Source organism: Strix aluco, chromosome 18 (assembly GCF_031877795.1).
Source record: "Strix aluco isolate bStrAlu1 chromosome 18, bStrAlu1.hap1, whole genome shotgun sequence".
Classification (NCBI taxonomy): Eukaryota; Metazoa; Chordata; class Aves; order Strigiformes; family Strigidae; genus Strix; species Strix aluco.
Genome location: NC_133948.1, coordinates 9,489,617 through 9,504,850, shown reverse-complemented (window position 1 = coordinate 9,504,850; position 15,234 = coordinate 9,489,617). Strand labels below are relative to the sequence as shown.

The 15,234-nt window shown below is 41.2% G+C and overlaps 1 protein-coding gene across 4 annotated transcripts in view; it reads right to left on the bottom strand.

Annotated features, from left to right (window-relative positions):
* Positions 1-14,852, bottom strand: part of GNB1L (G protein subunit beta 1 like) — a 43,439-nt gene extending 28,587 nt beyond the window's left edge. For 2 of the 4 annotated variants that reach the window (XM_074844070.1, XM_074844072.1), the window contains exon 1: positions 14,745-14,852. The gene's annotated coding sequence lies outside the window, so the exon portion shown is untranslated. Of the gene's footprint in view, positions 1-13,422; positions 13,478-14,191; positions 14,347-14,744 lie in introns of those variants that run through there. The other 2 variants (XM_074844073.1, XM_074844071.1) reach the window with 2 other exon arrangements.
* Positions 14,853-15,234: the final 382 nt, after the last annotated feature.

The following is a 15,234-nucleotide window of genomic DNA, read 5'->3' as shown; positions in this document are numbered from 1 at the left end:
GTAAATTCTCAGTAAATGCAATTATATTGTAATTTGGTTTCTTCTTAAAATATGTATGATCTTGTCTCCTAAAAAAGTAAATAACTGTAATTAAGTTTGGCAGGTGTATTTTCTGCTTTTTGAGCAGATATGACATCAGCATAAAACAAACACTGAACGTGAGGGTACTAACTATTTTCCCTTGTCTCCATTTCAGGTAGATAGAAAGCATGGCATAAGAGGGAATCAAAGAATTCATATTAATATAATTAACAGCAAGTAACTGAGTTCAGACTAATCCATGAGCAAGAATGGCGACAACAAATAATGACAGGACAGTCATCAATACTGATTTCAAGTATTTTTCAGTACTACAATCAGATTCTCCATCTGTAACTCAAACTTTAAAAGTATGATAATTTACGGAAAGGAGATTAATTTAGCCATTTTGAGTCAAAGACGTATTTCATAGCTTCATCCCAAATCCTGTATATTGTTAGGATCCCTTTCCCCTTTGAAGACTTAGTGAATGATTGAAGCTTCTACTTTCTGAGAAACAGATAACACAAGACTAGTAATCTGACTCTAAGCCACTGGATAAAGGCAGTTTGTTTCCTCTTAGCCCATCTGTCAACACCTCTTCAGTAATTAGTCCTAATTATTACAAAGGGCTAGCCTCCCATTCGCATTATTAAATCAGAAATAGTATCATAGCCAGGTATCTTTCAACGCCTACCAGACTGGCGACCTTCGATTTCATTGAATCTTCTATCAGTATCCGCCTTTGGAAGAGCCTCGGCAGTAATTTTAGCATCAGCTTCAAAGATGCAGATCCCACAGTGGAATTCCAGGGATGCATTCATATACACACCCACATCATGTGACAGGAGAGCAAGCAACACAATTGACCTTTGCATTGTTCTCTAAACTCCCGTGATATAAAACACACATCTCTATTTTACACAATAGAACTGTTTTTTGCCTACATGCTTAGAAGTGCTCCTTTGAACTAAATGCTGATAGGAAAAATAGTGAAACTGTGTCTGTAAAGATGAAGGTCAAATCTTTGTTAAGAAAACAATACATCCGAAACTGTTTTTCAGATGAAGATAAATTTGCAAGAAGTAAATAGTAACTAAAAATATGCATAAATGTATTTAACTGTGAAGAAGATTTATTTTTGCCCTATAGCTGAAGTACTTCCCCAGAAAACTGGAAAACAAAAAGGATGATGACATCGAAACTCTCACAGAACCAAAGCTCAATTAGCTAAGGCTTTAGTCAGACAGTTTTAAGCTCTTCATTTGTGTTAACATTTATTTAACTGAAAAAAGGAAAAAAAAGATACTCTTAAGAATCAAACACTCCATGTCTTTTGATTAAAAGCCAAACATTTCCCAATAGCACATGTGAGACCGCTAGTGAGGATTTGTTTACACTGGATTTCTCATCAACACCAGAGCACTACCAGTTTCCTCAGACACAAGGAGCCAACCTGAGCTGCACTGGTACAGTTTATGGCTTGTGTAAGTATCTCTACTAAAAGCTTGCGCCCAGAGCAGAGGAGCTACACAAATATTCAAAAGTCTCCACGTGAACAAAGCCCACATCCTCTAATTAAAACAGAGGATGTTTTTGTTGATATGCTTAATGTTTCAAAAAATAAGACATACAAAAGACAATTTTTTTTTACAAAAAAACCCCATTTTAAAGAACTTTTCTGTGTCCTATATTAAATTAGTGATTTTTTTTTTCCCCTCTTTGCAGGTCTCCCTCTAAATGCTACAGATGTTGATAATAAAAACTATCTAAATAAATAAATTTTAAAAAGGAGATGTAAATAATAAAAGAACTAGCTACTATATAAGAAGCAGTAGCCTAAATATTTAGGGTTTGACTGAGTGGCCACGAATTGAGCAGGCACTGAACAGGGTGCACGGGGAGGATGCCCCAACCTGCAGGGATGTCACTGCAGCTCCATGGTGACACTAAACACAGTGCCTGGAACAGGGACCACGTCCCAAGTTCTGGGCCCCTGATCTGTGGATGTGGTTGGCCCAAAGTCCCTCTTCTGGCTCATTCTCTCTACTTGGCCTGCTTGGAACTAGCACAAAGACATCTCAGTAGCACACAGTACTGGAGCATGAAGAAACTACTCTGATTCAGCTTCCTGCATACTTGTCCTGCATACCTTCCTGCTAGAGTACTCATGGCACCATACAGCTTCACTGCACCTGGATGGCTTTTCACTTCAGAGATAACTAAAACTCACTGCCAAGAAAAATAAACACTCAAACTTAAAATTCATTTTCCAGGTTGTACATTTTCCAAATAAATGCCATGTTAGTAACATGCACAGTAACAGGCAGGCATTTGACTATCAATGGATCAGACTTTAAAATACATTAATATTTCAGGTATCAACAACGTAGTATTAACACACTCACTACCAGTTTTTTCTTGATTATCCTTATGAGAATTCAGTGTACTAACAATAAGAACCTTTCACAGGAAAACATTGTATGGTTCTAGTACTGCAGAAAAAAATGCCCTGCAGTGTCAGACGACTGGTCCATCTAGCCTAGTATCCTGTTTCCAACAGTGTCACGCTATTTAGAGATGCTATTTAGGGAAAATACAGAAGCCTGACTGCTTTTGCAGTCCATTCACCCCCATACTCCTCCACACACAATTGCTGTATTAATGATGTTACAGGACATGTAATTTCACTGTCCATTGTAGTCCTGCTGTCTATGAAATTGTGTTATCCCCTTTGAACCTATGATACCACTGCCTTCACTACCTCCTGTGGCAAAAAATTCACTACCTGAAGTTTCAGAAAATGAAGGACTATTTACTTTTATTTATTTTAAACCTGATCTCCTACTGGTTTCACTGAGTGTCCTCTAGTTCTTACACTGCAGGATTTGAAGGGCAACAGTTTCACATTCAGCTTTTTCATCACTTCCATGATTTTGTAAATCTCAGTGATAAATATCTGTCTTTCTCTAAACTAGAGAGTACTAGCCTGTCCAATCTCTCCTCCTATGACAGTTGTTCCATTTCCCCCAATTGTTTCAGTTGACATTTTCTGCACCATCTCTAACTCCACTAAATCCATCTGGAAAAGCAGAGAACTGAACATAGTACTTCAGATGTGAGCCCAATGAGGTTTTCCTTAGTAGCAAAATGACATCCTTGATGAGAGAAATCTTCACTGACCTCAAAAATCACATGTCACTTTCAAGAGAGAAGTTACTTCTTTCTGCAACAGATATAATTCCAGCTAATACACCTAGCAAAGGAAGTTAACTTTGCTGTCAATAGCTTAGAATTTCTGCTGCAGGGCAAGCCAACAGAGAAAAGGCTAAGTGTACTGTCCAAGGATCTACATCCGGAAGAAATAGCATAATATTTTAATAGCACTTCCTGAAACACCTAGACTTCCTGGAATTCCTAGTTAAAACCCCAGAGGAACTGATAATGTTCTCTGTCCATCCAAGCCTAGCAGACTGCCTCCCTACACCACTGTGTAGCTTTTGGGGAAGAATTTTAAAGGTCCTATCTGCTCTACATCGGTGCTTGAGAGTTTTGGTCCATTTTTATAGCAATAAACCCTGTAGCTTCTCTTGCTGTCTTGGACCAAAATCCCTCTAGTACATTATGCTAGCAGCTGTTTCTCTCCATTTCCAGTTATGTGCATTTAAATGGCATATTTTACAGTAAACCAGATCCTTCCCTATTTTCAGGTTACTTTGTACTACACAGAAATGTTGGAGTGGCAACAGGATGCTTTTTTCCCTTGATTTTCATTTCATGTCATTAACTTTCATGGAAGTAAAAGCGTTTGGGTCAAAAGGAGGCAACAATTATAAAAGCACATGTTCACAATATAATCTCAAAAGAAAAAAAAAATCAGACCCCAGCAGGAGGAACAAAAGGAAACATATCTTTGTTCCAGCTGCATGAGCCACCCAAGCACGGAGGAGACAGTGCTGAAATCTCCCCAAGACTGTGCACAACATCGCTGCAATGCAGCAACAGCCCTGCCTTGGCCTCACTTCTGCCACCACATGCCCAAGTCTACCAGCAAGAATCTACTGGGACACAGGAGCCACATCGCCTTGTGGTCACCCAGAAATGCCTCTGTCTCAAAATGGCAACAAGATGGATGGATCCCATGGCCTTTATCTGGCAGTTTTGCTTAAGTGCAGAGAGGAAGATGATGCCCCACGTTCCCAGTGCAGTCCTTGCAGGAGGAAATGAGATCTTGATTTCATGACATTGCTAGCAAACTACCTCTGCAAAGCAGATACTCACTTTTAGATGCTACACATTAGAATGTTTTATATAAACATACTTCTGCAGTTTCCTCAGTTCCCACTAAGGTTCAAAATACATTAATAATTACACAAAGGTAGCACCACTAAACTAACACTGATTTTAAAGAGACTACTCACACAGTGAAGATGTTCACACACATCTGCAACAGCCATGCAACATTAACATAAAAACAGCAACTGGTTTTAGCTCTTTCAAACACAAAAGTCTTCATAATAATGTGTTTTGTATAAAACCAGACTATAGTTTAACCTGCAAGGTCTTTGGTTTGTTCCTTTCTCAAGTCTGCAAGTACTAGTTTCAGGGAAGAAGTCTGTGCCAAAGTATATTATACCTACTATGGCAATAAATTCTTCGTGGATGAGGTTTTATACATAAATTACCTTCATTTGCAGTCTCTGAATGCTCTTCTAAATTTTATGGGATAATATGAATTATGAGCACCCATGTATTTCTTGTCGGTATAATGTGAGACAGATTTTTTTCTACTACATGCAAAAGATTATGCAAGTGAGTTGTACTCTACACCTCTCTCCCTCCACCCGTGTTGAACAAATGTGATAACACAGACCAGTCAATTGCTTATGAGAAGTGTACAGCCTGCTGTAAAGATATGCATGTATGAATTAGGTCTAACTAGGATTAAATATGAATCACATGATTAAACAAAAGCATTAAAAATATCTGAAAGCTTTTTTCTAAACCTTATAAACTTAGATTTCTTAATCTGTTATTTCTTGGTTTAGTTATTGGTACATTTATGGTTTGGCAAAATAACTAAATTGTACATTTAAAGTGCACAATTTATATTTAATTGAAGCTACCATTGTAATATTTATAAAACTTGGCTGGATTTCAGTGGCTGGGCTTTAGGTATTTTGCTGGTTCTGCTGGATTTTTAAAACCCTAGAGAATTTGGAAATGGAATGAGTCTGTTCACTATTATTATTGGTCTCTAGTAAATACTGTTGGTGACCCACTGGAACCTAAATCCTAGCCATTCTTCATATATCTGTTGGAACACTGGGTGCTTTGGACTCAGTTCATACACACCACTTGCCTCAGAAGCAAAGTTCCAGGTTTCCACAGGAGTTCTAATTTCAGGAATTATTAGGAATGTGAATTGGCAAACAGTACCCGGACCCCAATTCTGCAAATTGCTCTACCCCCACTATCTGAATCAGCTTAGTAGTTTCAAAGGCTTCACAAGAACAGGTCCAGGATCAGCCATTTTTCTGCAAGGACACACTCTTGATCTGCTGTATTAAACAGCAACAATGCTTCAAAATGCACCTACTTGCAGCCACTGAAAGCAAGAGGTGAAACACAGCAGGAATGGTACGGATGGTATGGGAATGCTTGCCTGGCTCCCACGACAGCAGGGGAAGGATCAGGCATGAAGGCTCATCAACAAGATCAGACAAAAGAGAAAACACTGAATCATATTAAAATAATTACCAGAAAATAAGACTTCTGTAAAATATTTGCAATCAGTAGTTCAAGCCTTCAGGCTCAGTCTTGTATTGAGCTGCATGTAGCGGCACCACCCCAGGAGGCGCTCCAGGAAGAACCGGTGACTCAGAGTCACAGTTCCTCCCTGGCTCCCTTCCTCTCACACGGGAGAACAAATAATTTCACCCTGTCCTGAATGCAATGTACTCCCACGTTACTCTTAACTAGCTTGATAGTACAAAAAGCCATGGCCCCGCTCCCCCTCTGCTTGCCCTACTTACATGACAGTGAGAGAAGGATCAGGCACGAAGACCCCATTGCCTCTCCACCCCACTGTCTCTCCCTTCCCATCTCCCTACACCCCAAAACTGCTGTCTAAAGCGCCCATATGGGACACATTTACTTCCCACTCCTGCCCTGGGGTGCTACTAAGGGACAGGAATAATCTAGCACGGAGATAGTATCAGCATGAAAGAGAAGAGAATCCTAGTTAGGAAGAACATATGTCGTCACTAGATAATGATAACCACATTTAATGGGCACAATCATGAAGGCACAAATTTCAGAGATTTTCCCCTTATTTTAAAAACTAGGGGGTTATTATAAAAATACCCAATTACATCATCAGGCACTATACAATATTTATGATATAAAATCACTATAATTAAATGCTAAGTCCTGATTTCAATTATTTAGCAGTGTAGCAATAAAATAAGCAAGTGCCTTTAAAATGTTATTTTCACAGAGTAATCACAGAATACAAAAGGAGCTAAAAAATGACCTGTCAGGACCTCAGACATCCCATGGTGAGATAAGAGATTTAAGGTGCGAGGATTCTCGGGCTCAGTGTCACAATTAAGCCCTGTGTCCCTCAGATCCATTTTTTTTTTTGCTGCAAGCTTACACTGGAGCTAGTATATGGGAAAAGAGAAGAGGGAACTCCTGCCCTGACTGGGTTAGAGTTACCATGTCGCCTTAAAACTAGTCACTTGGGAAAAATGAAGGCTTATATAGAGACTAAAAATATTAAAGATCTGAAGAAGTGAGACAGTTCAGTCCGGAGTGGCGATGTCTGCACGTGCCTCTCCACTGAAGGACCTGGGCTATGTTCATTAGTGTTGGAAAACCTTGCAAGATTGTATTAAAAAAGCTATTTTAATTGGAAAACTAGTTCCAAAACATAACCTTTATTGGGAAATATAATCCAAAACATAGGAAATAAAGGATATTCCCAGTAGATATTATCAATAAGCTATCTGTCATAGAGGGAAAAAGAAGACTGTAATATTAAATATTATTATTTCTATTTTGGGTCTAAATAACAGTCCTGGACAAATGGCTAGCAGGACATCCAGCTAGCAGGAGTGAAGCCATGGCAAAGTAGATGCTGTACTGTCCTTAAGCAGGATGCAGTGCGTGCTGTCCTGTATAGGGATATATCTGTCAGCCAATGAAGGGGAAGTGGCCATGCCACCTTCCTTCCTTCTTGGTATTGCTTAAAGGAAAGACCTCCAGCACAGTTCCAAATCTGCAAGGCTCAAGTGCTGTCAGTATGCCAGACTCATCCATACAGGGAAAAATAATGGGTGGATGTGGAGCTCCTAGACTGCCTTTTACCTCAGCTGTGATCCTTGCAGAAATTGGGATGGATGACACTGAAATGTTCTTCACATTTGGAATTACATTAAGATTTTTTTGTTGTTAAAAAATAGAATGCAGCCCACTTCGAAAATGTTTCTGACAAACTTTTGTTTTTCTAGATAGATTTTCAGCTAAACAAAACCTGTTCAAATTAAATGTCCTGTAAACTAAATACAGCAGATTATTCTTTGCTTCCTTACATGTGTCTCCTTTACTAGGAACAAAACACAACTTGTCAAAGAACACATTTTGAAGCAGGAATAATGACCATTCCCAGACCCACAGCTCCATTTTTATTATAAATAAAAAAAACCTGAAGGTCTTCCATTAGCTTCAGTGGTTGGGAGGGAGTGGGAAGAATGATGTGTTAAGCTGCAATGGAGGAAGTACATACGCCAACTGGAAAAACGGACTATAAAAAGCTTTTCTTACACAAACACAGGAGGAAGTAACCAACACCCTCAATTGTTGAAGTGAAAGGTGGGGGGGCTAAACACACAACTAGAAAAAAGTAACAATTAAAAAAGTCCTGAATGTTTCACATGTTCCCAATTACTCTCAAATTTGAGAGCCTTGTTTGATAAGGTCAAACTGTTACCAACAGCAGACCTGGCAAATCTCATGCAAAGAGCATAAATGCGGTGTAACAGCACCAGGCTAGAGACCTTTCTGCAGTTAAGACTCTGTATCACCTGTTAATGGGGCACAGCACTATGGGCTCTCTCCCTGTTTGTAACTTACTGCAAGTTGGGGGGAAAGCCCTCTGCACCTGGAACAAGGAATCAGAGTGCAAAAGAAAGGCCAGAGTGCTGCGCTGCAGGAGAAGTGTGTGCCACCACAGTAAGCCACTTCAGCTCCAAGGGCATCTACTAACCAGCAGCATCTCCAGCTGCACAGCAGGAACGCATCCCCTCCAGTCACACGGTAACATGTTCGCCCAGCTGGGAACCAACGTGGCATCATCTCATGTGTCAGAGGACGAAAGAATCAAAGGGTCTAACGCAGGTGCAATTACAGCTTCAGAAGGTCAAACAGGGCCATCACAGAAGAGAAAATTTATTAGAGCAAATAGCTAAATACTGGCAGGCCAGATTCTAACAAGGCAGATTGAGGAAAAAGGAGGCAGACAGTCAAGTTGGCTGCACTGATTATACCTCCTCTGGAGAGACTGCTACATGAGCCTTTGCACTGGGCAACACCAGCCATCACTGATACAGGCTCATACACCTCTGTGTCCCCAGCAACAGTCCCATACACCAAGTATTCTGATACCTAGCAGACAAAGTCTCTAAGAGAGATGCAACCAAAAGAGAGTTCCTATGATGATCTATTGCCACTTCAGTAGTCTCATATTTCTCCATTAAGGTCATTTTCGACCTTATATTGGCTCATGGCGTTTAGCAAAGTCATAACCTTCTAGTTACAGAGCTTGAACTTGTCAACAACTATTCAGTGAGTGCAATGGAGCTAGGTCAGAACGTAGATACACAGTACACAGATTCTACTATTCTTTAGAAAAATCATTCCTTCCCCAGCCAGCCACCATATAAAAGGACATAAAACTGACCTCAAATTAGGTAGAGGTTTGGCTTTGTAATGAACCTGTAGCTTCAAGGTCATTTCACTTAAAAATTTTTTACATGGTTTTAAGCATCTACCATTTATAAATGACTACAAATTAAAATCAGAGAAGACATCACACAACATTCAAGTGGAAGCAGAGAGCCCACATTCTCCTCTGCCCCAGGAACATGTCAAGTTGTTTTGGAATTTTTGAAAATAACAATTAGAAACACACTAAACACTTGGACAACACAGAACTACCAATCTGGGATAAAACTGCATTCTTCTTCCTCTGCTGCTTACCTAGCAAAGGTCTTAGCATTGCTTTGCCCAGGACAACAAGTGAGCAAGCTTTGACATAGCGTAGCACTTTAAACACCAGGAAAGCCAATACAGAAGAAACCAATCTGCTTTGACCCCGGTATTAATGGCCAATGCAAAATTGACCAGGACAATGGGTTCTTGAATACATTTTCTTTATTCTGCAGAAGACACAAGAAGTTTTGTGATAGGCCATTCTCCCTCCTGATTTCAAATTGAGAATCCACAGCTTTACAGAGGTCTGCACAGACATGGCTCTGAGCAACCTCATTCCTAGATGGCTCCTATTCTCCCTCATTTATGTCTGTGCTCCCTTTATCACTTTGTCTCATTGTTTTGGGTGGGTTTGTGGGTTGGTTTTTTTTTTTTCCACATTAAGTGTGTCCACGGGTCTTCTCCATAGGGTGAACTACCTTGTGTACCCTGTGTACACTTCAAATCCTTGATATATCTTGTTTGCAGCTCTACCTCTCCCACCTCCTAACACTAACTAGGACTGTTTGCCCTCAGTCTCACCACTTTCTTATGGCAAAACTGTCTCTGTAGACTGCCAACTGATTCCTGGCAATTTATTTATATGTGTAGAGCATCATGCAATTCTACAATGTAAACTAAAAAAAAATAATCCTCAAATGCTTACACAATTCTGTTTCTAATTCTCAAGAAGTTACTTTCTTGATATCCAAACTCAAATCCTGATGATAGAAACTTGCAATATAAGGAGAGGCAAGTAGAAATGTCTCATCAACTGAACAAGTTGAGCTATGCTTCTGGGTACGTATTACAATATCTTTTTCGCATCACACCTACTCTACTAAATATACAAAACACTGAGCAAGTGATAGTTTTGTCAGCCACCAGCTAATCAAATGAAAAATTATTAGGCTTAGAAAAATAATAAAAGCAGAAGCCAGCTGTGCATTTGTTGGATGAAAATCCCAGTGTCTCCCATGTTAGCTCATGTGTATTTCAATTTCTGGGAAGAAAATAATGGGAGTTTCTCCACCCTTTCTCATGTGAGCCATAAAACAGATTTATTACCTAGGATATATTCTGTGTTTTCTCCTGAGGAAAAAAGAAAGTGGTGGAACAAGTTCATTTTTTTCCCTTCTACAACTAGGATTTTCTTTATAATAAACACAGAGCTTAATTTTGGTATCATATGGCCCTTCTATTTAATGCTCTGGTCACACTTTTTACCTTTCTAAATCTTGAATTGTAGCATTTTCATTTCAGTGGGGAATCTACAGCTGCTCCAGCTGTCCGAGTGCAAAAAGTCTATCCTAAGATTCCTATCTGGTATGTTTTAAAGCAGAATCCTTCCCTCCCCTAAGTGAAAGAAATTTAGCTTCTACTGGAAAACTATGGAATAACTAAAAAAAAAAAAAAAAAGGCAAACTAAACATTAGTCTATGTTACTTTTTAAATAGTTCTTGCTCAGCTTTACCTTACACCCGACAGTCACCCAGCAGCTCTGGGAAACTTAGGCTGCGTACTCAGAGGTTTAGGAGAGGGTTGTATCTCATCTGGGAAGGTTTTCCTGTACAAATTACTATTTTTTGACTGTAACGGTCACCTTCTGACCTCTAAAAATAAATCATGAAAGAGAAAATTTGCTGACTAAAAGATTTTTTGCTCCTAAGACTCCTAATTTGCTTACAGCATGATACTACAATTCTAAAGACCTGTGCTGGTAAATCCATTTATAGAAAAGGTGCTTTCCCCTATAACTTTCACTTTTGAGATGCAGAAGAGACTGATTCATATTTTAAATGCTTCTGAATCATGGCCTGGATTCGCCAGTTTAGTGGTCTGGAAACTTTCAAGGCTAATATATGCCTTTTAAAATGACATCCAGTAATACCTCTTTTTTTAAGTAAATCTGTTGACTCTAATATTTGTAGCCTAAACATGCTCTACAATCTACTCTTGATAACTAGCACCTATTGTTTAATGAGCCACTTTTTTCAACACAGCAAACCCGACATCTCTCAAAGTTCCAGTTCTTTCAAATAATCCTATGACATATGAGTGTTTACACCAAGTCATAAATGCCACTGAAACAATTTTTGAAATGACGAGCTATGCCATCATTAGCTGCATATAATTAAAATGTACCATAGGAAATGCATTCACTACAGTTGTGAAATTATTTTTATTGCTTATGAACAGCAAAAAAATTCCACTTTTTAACATACAACTGTGCCAGCACAGAGCTGAAAAGGAAGCTGGCTTGCTTGGGCAGAAATTGTGCAGGTTTTTTGTAGATGTATTTCTTTCTCATTGCTTTGTGATCACTTTTACTGCTCCACAGAGACCAATAATTTGGAAAAAAACCCCCAGTAGCTGAAGTAGTTTTCAAGTTATTACTAATTTGAAACCCTTCATTTGTACTACCAAGTATATTCTAGTGCAGTCACACAGCACTCTTACAAAAAAAGCATAAATCTATCCACACAGATATTTTTGGGATCAAAACACTTACCACTACTAAACTTACCTTTTTTCCTTATAAAGACATACACACAAACATGTAATACTGTGCTGAGGTTTCAAGTTTCTACAAAAGTAATATATCAGCATTACAACTCTGAAGAGGTGTCCAAAAGAGAAAGATCAACCTTTTTTTTTTTAATCAAGTTTGTCTTCACAATCCCAGAAAATTCACCAAAATACGTCTATAATCCAAGGTAGCTACAGCAAAGGAATTTATTACAGAAGAGTAGTCATAGTAAACTTCTCACCAATGAAGACAGTGCTTTATACAGTATAATCTTGGAAAACCAGAATCTTCACCGTTAAATCTCCCATATTAGCTAATTAGCGACAACTGGTTTACAGTTCTTACTGTTCCAATGAAATAGTACATTGTTATGGCTGAGCTTGCAGAGAAATTGTACTCAAATTAAAAATAAAAGGTATGCAAACACAAAACATAATACAGACTGACATGCTATGTGATAGGAAAAAAAATTGTCTTTTTGGAATGTAAGAACATAGGTGGGTCAGTAGTTTAGTGTTTCTTTGCAAAAAGAAACTCACAGTATTCTAAAATGGTCAACATGGTCAGAAAGGGCATAACATATTTAGTCAACAGGTATGCTTGCTAATATGTTATGATTCTAATATTCTAATGCTTAAAGATAAGTCTCTACACCAATTAACCAAAACCAGACTATCTGATATTAGAAACTGGCATTTATTCCAGTGCATGCATCAACATAATTTCCATCTGCAGAATCTTTATAACTGATAATGATGCATCCAAGCCAGAACAAACAGTTGGATTTCCTGATCACGGGATATTTTTACAACAAGAAAAAACTAGTTTACCTGTAAATCAATAAAAGTGTTAATAGGAATCATTAAAAAACAAGAAGTAGTTACTCCAGTAGTTCCTTTAAAATGTAGTAATTTAGTTAAAAATAAATAAAATGTCTATACTCCGTGTAACTTATGCAGACAGGACAAATTATTAATGAAACACTTCCCAGTCACGGACCCCCCTCTAAAAGCCTCACAGAAACGCTACTAAAATTGGAGGTTGGTGGAAGGAGCTTTGAAAGAATGACAGGTCACAAAGAGACTGTGCTAAAAAGCATGGAGAAGTGCTCTTCAAAACGACTCCCAGAGAAAGAGTAAAAGTTACAGATTTCTCGTGTCCTCTATTTTTACCATAGTACACACCATGCCTGTTTTTTACCTTGTTCATTTAAAAATGAAGCTACTGAATCTGGACATTAGATTACTTTCTACTGTAAAGTGGCATATAAAGGGTCTGTATAAGACATTTTCTTCATTTCAAATAACCAGTACTACTGAGAAGAAAAGCATACAGTAGAAGAATCCAAATGTCAGATATATGCAGATGTCATCCAAACACTGCAAGATTACATTCAGAACGCCAGCTAGGTCCATAAATTGCTACACACCAAACAAAGCGACCGTGCTGAAAATATCTGTAACACAGACTACGTCTCTCACACTTGCTGACCGTGCAATGCTCCGCTGCCGGGTCAGACTGACAGTAGAGGGAGCAAAAGCAACTCAACCCCGCTACCCGAAAACTGAAAACGCCGGTGCTGCCCCTCCGTGAATGAGGAGCCGCACACCCAGGTTATGTACCGTGGGAAGACAGATGAGCGGCGTTGATCTTTTCCTTTCCCCTTCATGAATCGATCTGTGAAAAATCCATTAAGGCAAAATTTCCTTCATTTTCTGATAGTAATCAAAGTAAAGACCTAGGGATTCGAGTCATTCTGTTCAAATGAGGCTAGTTTTCTGGATTTCTGTAGGCTATATCTGAAGTTTGCATTACGAAATTACGGTGTATTAATTAAACCATCACAGAATCACTCTGGATGAAAGGGACCTCAGGAGGTCTGCAGTCTGATCTCCAGCTCAAAGCAGGGTCAGCTACGAGGCCAGACCAGGCTGACCAGAGCTTTATCCAGTTGATAAATACAGTATTACTTTTTCATATTACTATGTGTATTATTAACAATACTACAGTTACTTTTGTAAGTGTTTTCAACTGAAGGGTATTGAAGCGCTTAAAAATGACTCCTCAACAAGCCTTTTTGAGGACTGCCATTACAATTCTACCGACGGTGGGGGAAGGCACAGGGCAGGCACTGACCCAGCTGGGGCTGTGCACGCCATGGACAGAACTGGGTTCAATATTCAGTAAATGCAGTTCCCCGCCTCACCTTGCCCTGCTCAAGCAGTGTTTACGTAAGCTTGTTCACTATCGCTTACTTTTTAAATACCTTAAAAACACTCATTTCTGTTGGTCATAAAAGCAAAGCACTGGGATTATTATGGAAGAGTTGTAAAATTCAATACATTAGAATTGTAAGCTCCATTACAACTAGGTTTGGTATTTATGGCTCACCGATATTAAATACTTGATCGGGTGTATTCTGAACTCAAAGCACAAGGCACTAGCGCTACAGCTGCCAAAGAGACCTTGCACAGCGACTCTCCAGGCAAACGGCTTCAGAGCAGCCTAACTGCCACGCAGCAGATGCAGACTCTAACCAAAATACTGCTTTCCTCTGGCAGAGGCCTCACGCCAGCCACGGACACCCAGCTCCCTCGAGCATTCAGTCCCCTCCCGGTGCCGGGAACCGGCTGGGGTCCCCGGGACGAGCCCGCCCAGGGCGGCGCCGGTCGCTGCCGGTCGCTGCCGCCCGTGAGGAGGCGCGAGGCGGGCGGGGGATAACGGTCCCGCCGGCGCGCGCCCCGCCGTTGCCGCGGCGACGCCCCTGCGCACGCGCACACTCCCCGCTTCTCGCCCCCCGCCGCGCCGGTGACAGGCGCGTCCTCCCAGCGCCGCCGCCTCCGGGCGTTGCTCGCGCCTCCCCCGCGGCCGAGCCGGGACCCCCCCGTGGCGGCGGGGGCTCAGGGCGGGTCCCCCCACCCCCCTCCTCCCCGCTGTCTCTCACCGAGCGCTGCTCCGCCTGGGGGAGGGCTGTGGGGGGAGAGGAGGCGTGACAGCGATGACTCGGCGATCCTCCGCTGTACCTCAGGCTGCCTCCCGCGCGCCAGGCGAACACAGAGGAGCGCCGAGCGCCAGCGCGATGCCTGCGGGCCGTTCATGACGTCACGGGGGGGGGGGGGGGGGAAAGCAGGTTGGCGCGCATGCGCTGTCGGCTCGCGGTCCCTCACGGCGCGAGCCCAGCCCGGCAGCCTGTGGGCCCTCGGTGGCCCCCGAGTAGCCACGGGGGCATCTGGCCGGTAAGGGAGGCTCGTGTTGCCGGCAACGGCACCCCAGGGCGGCGGGAGGCAGCGCAGCCGCCGAGCTTTGCGGGTTCTACGGCGGCGAGGGGCTTCGCGCCCGTCCGCTCCGTAACCCGGGAGGCCCTTGCCTTCACCGGGAGGCAGGGCCAGGCCAGGCTTGAAACGTGTCGCTGCTTTGTAGAGCCAGACTCGAAC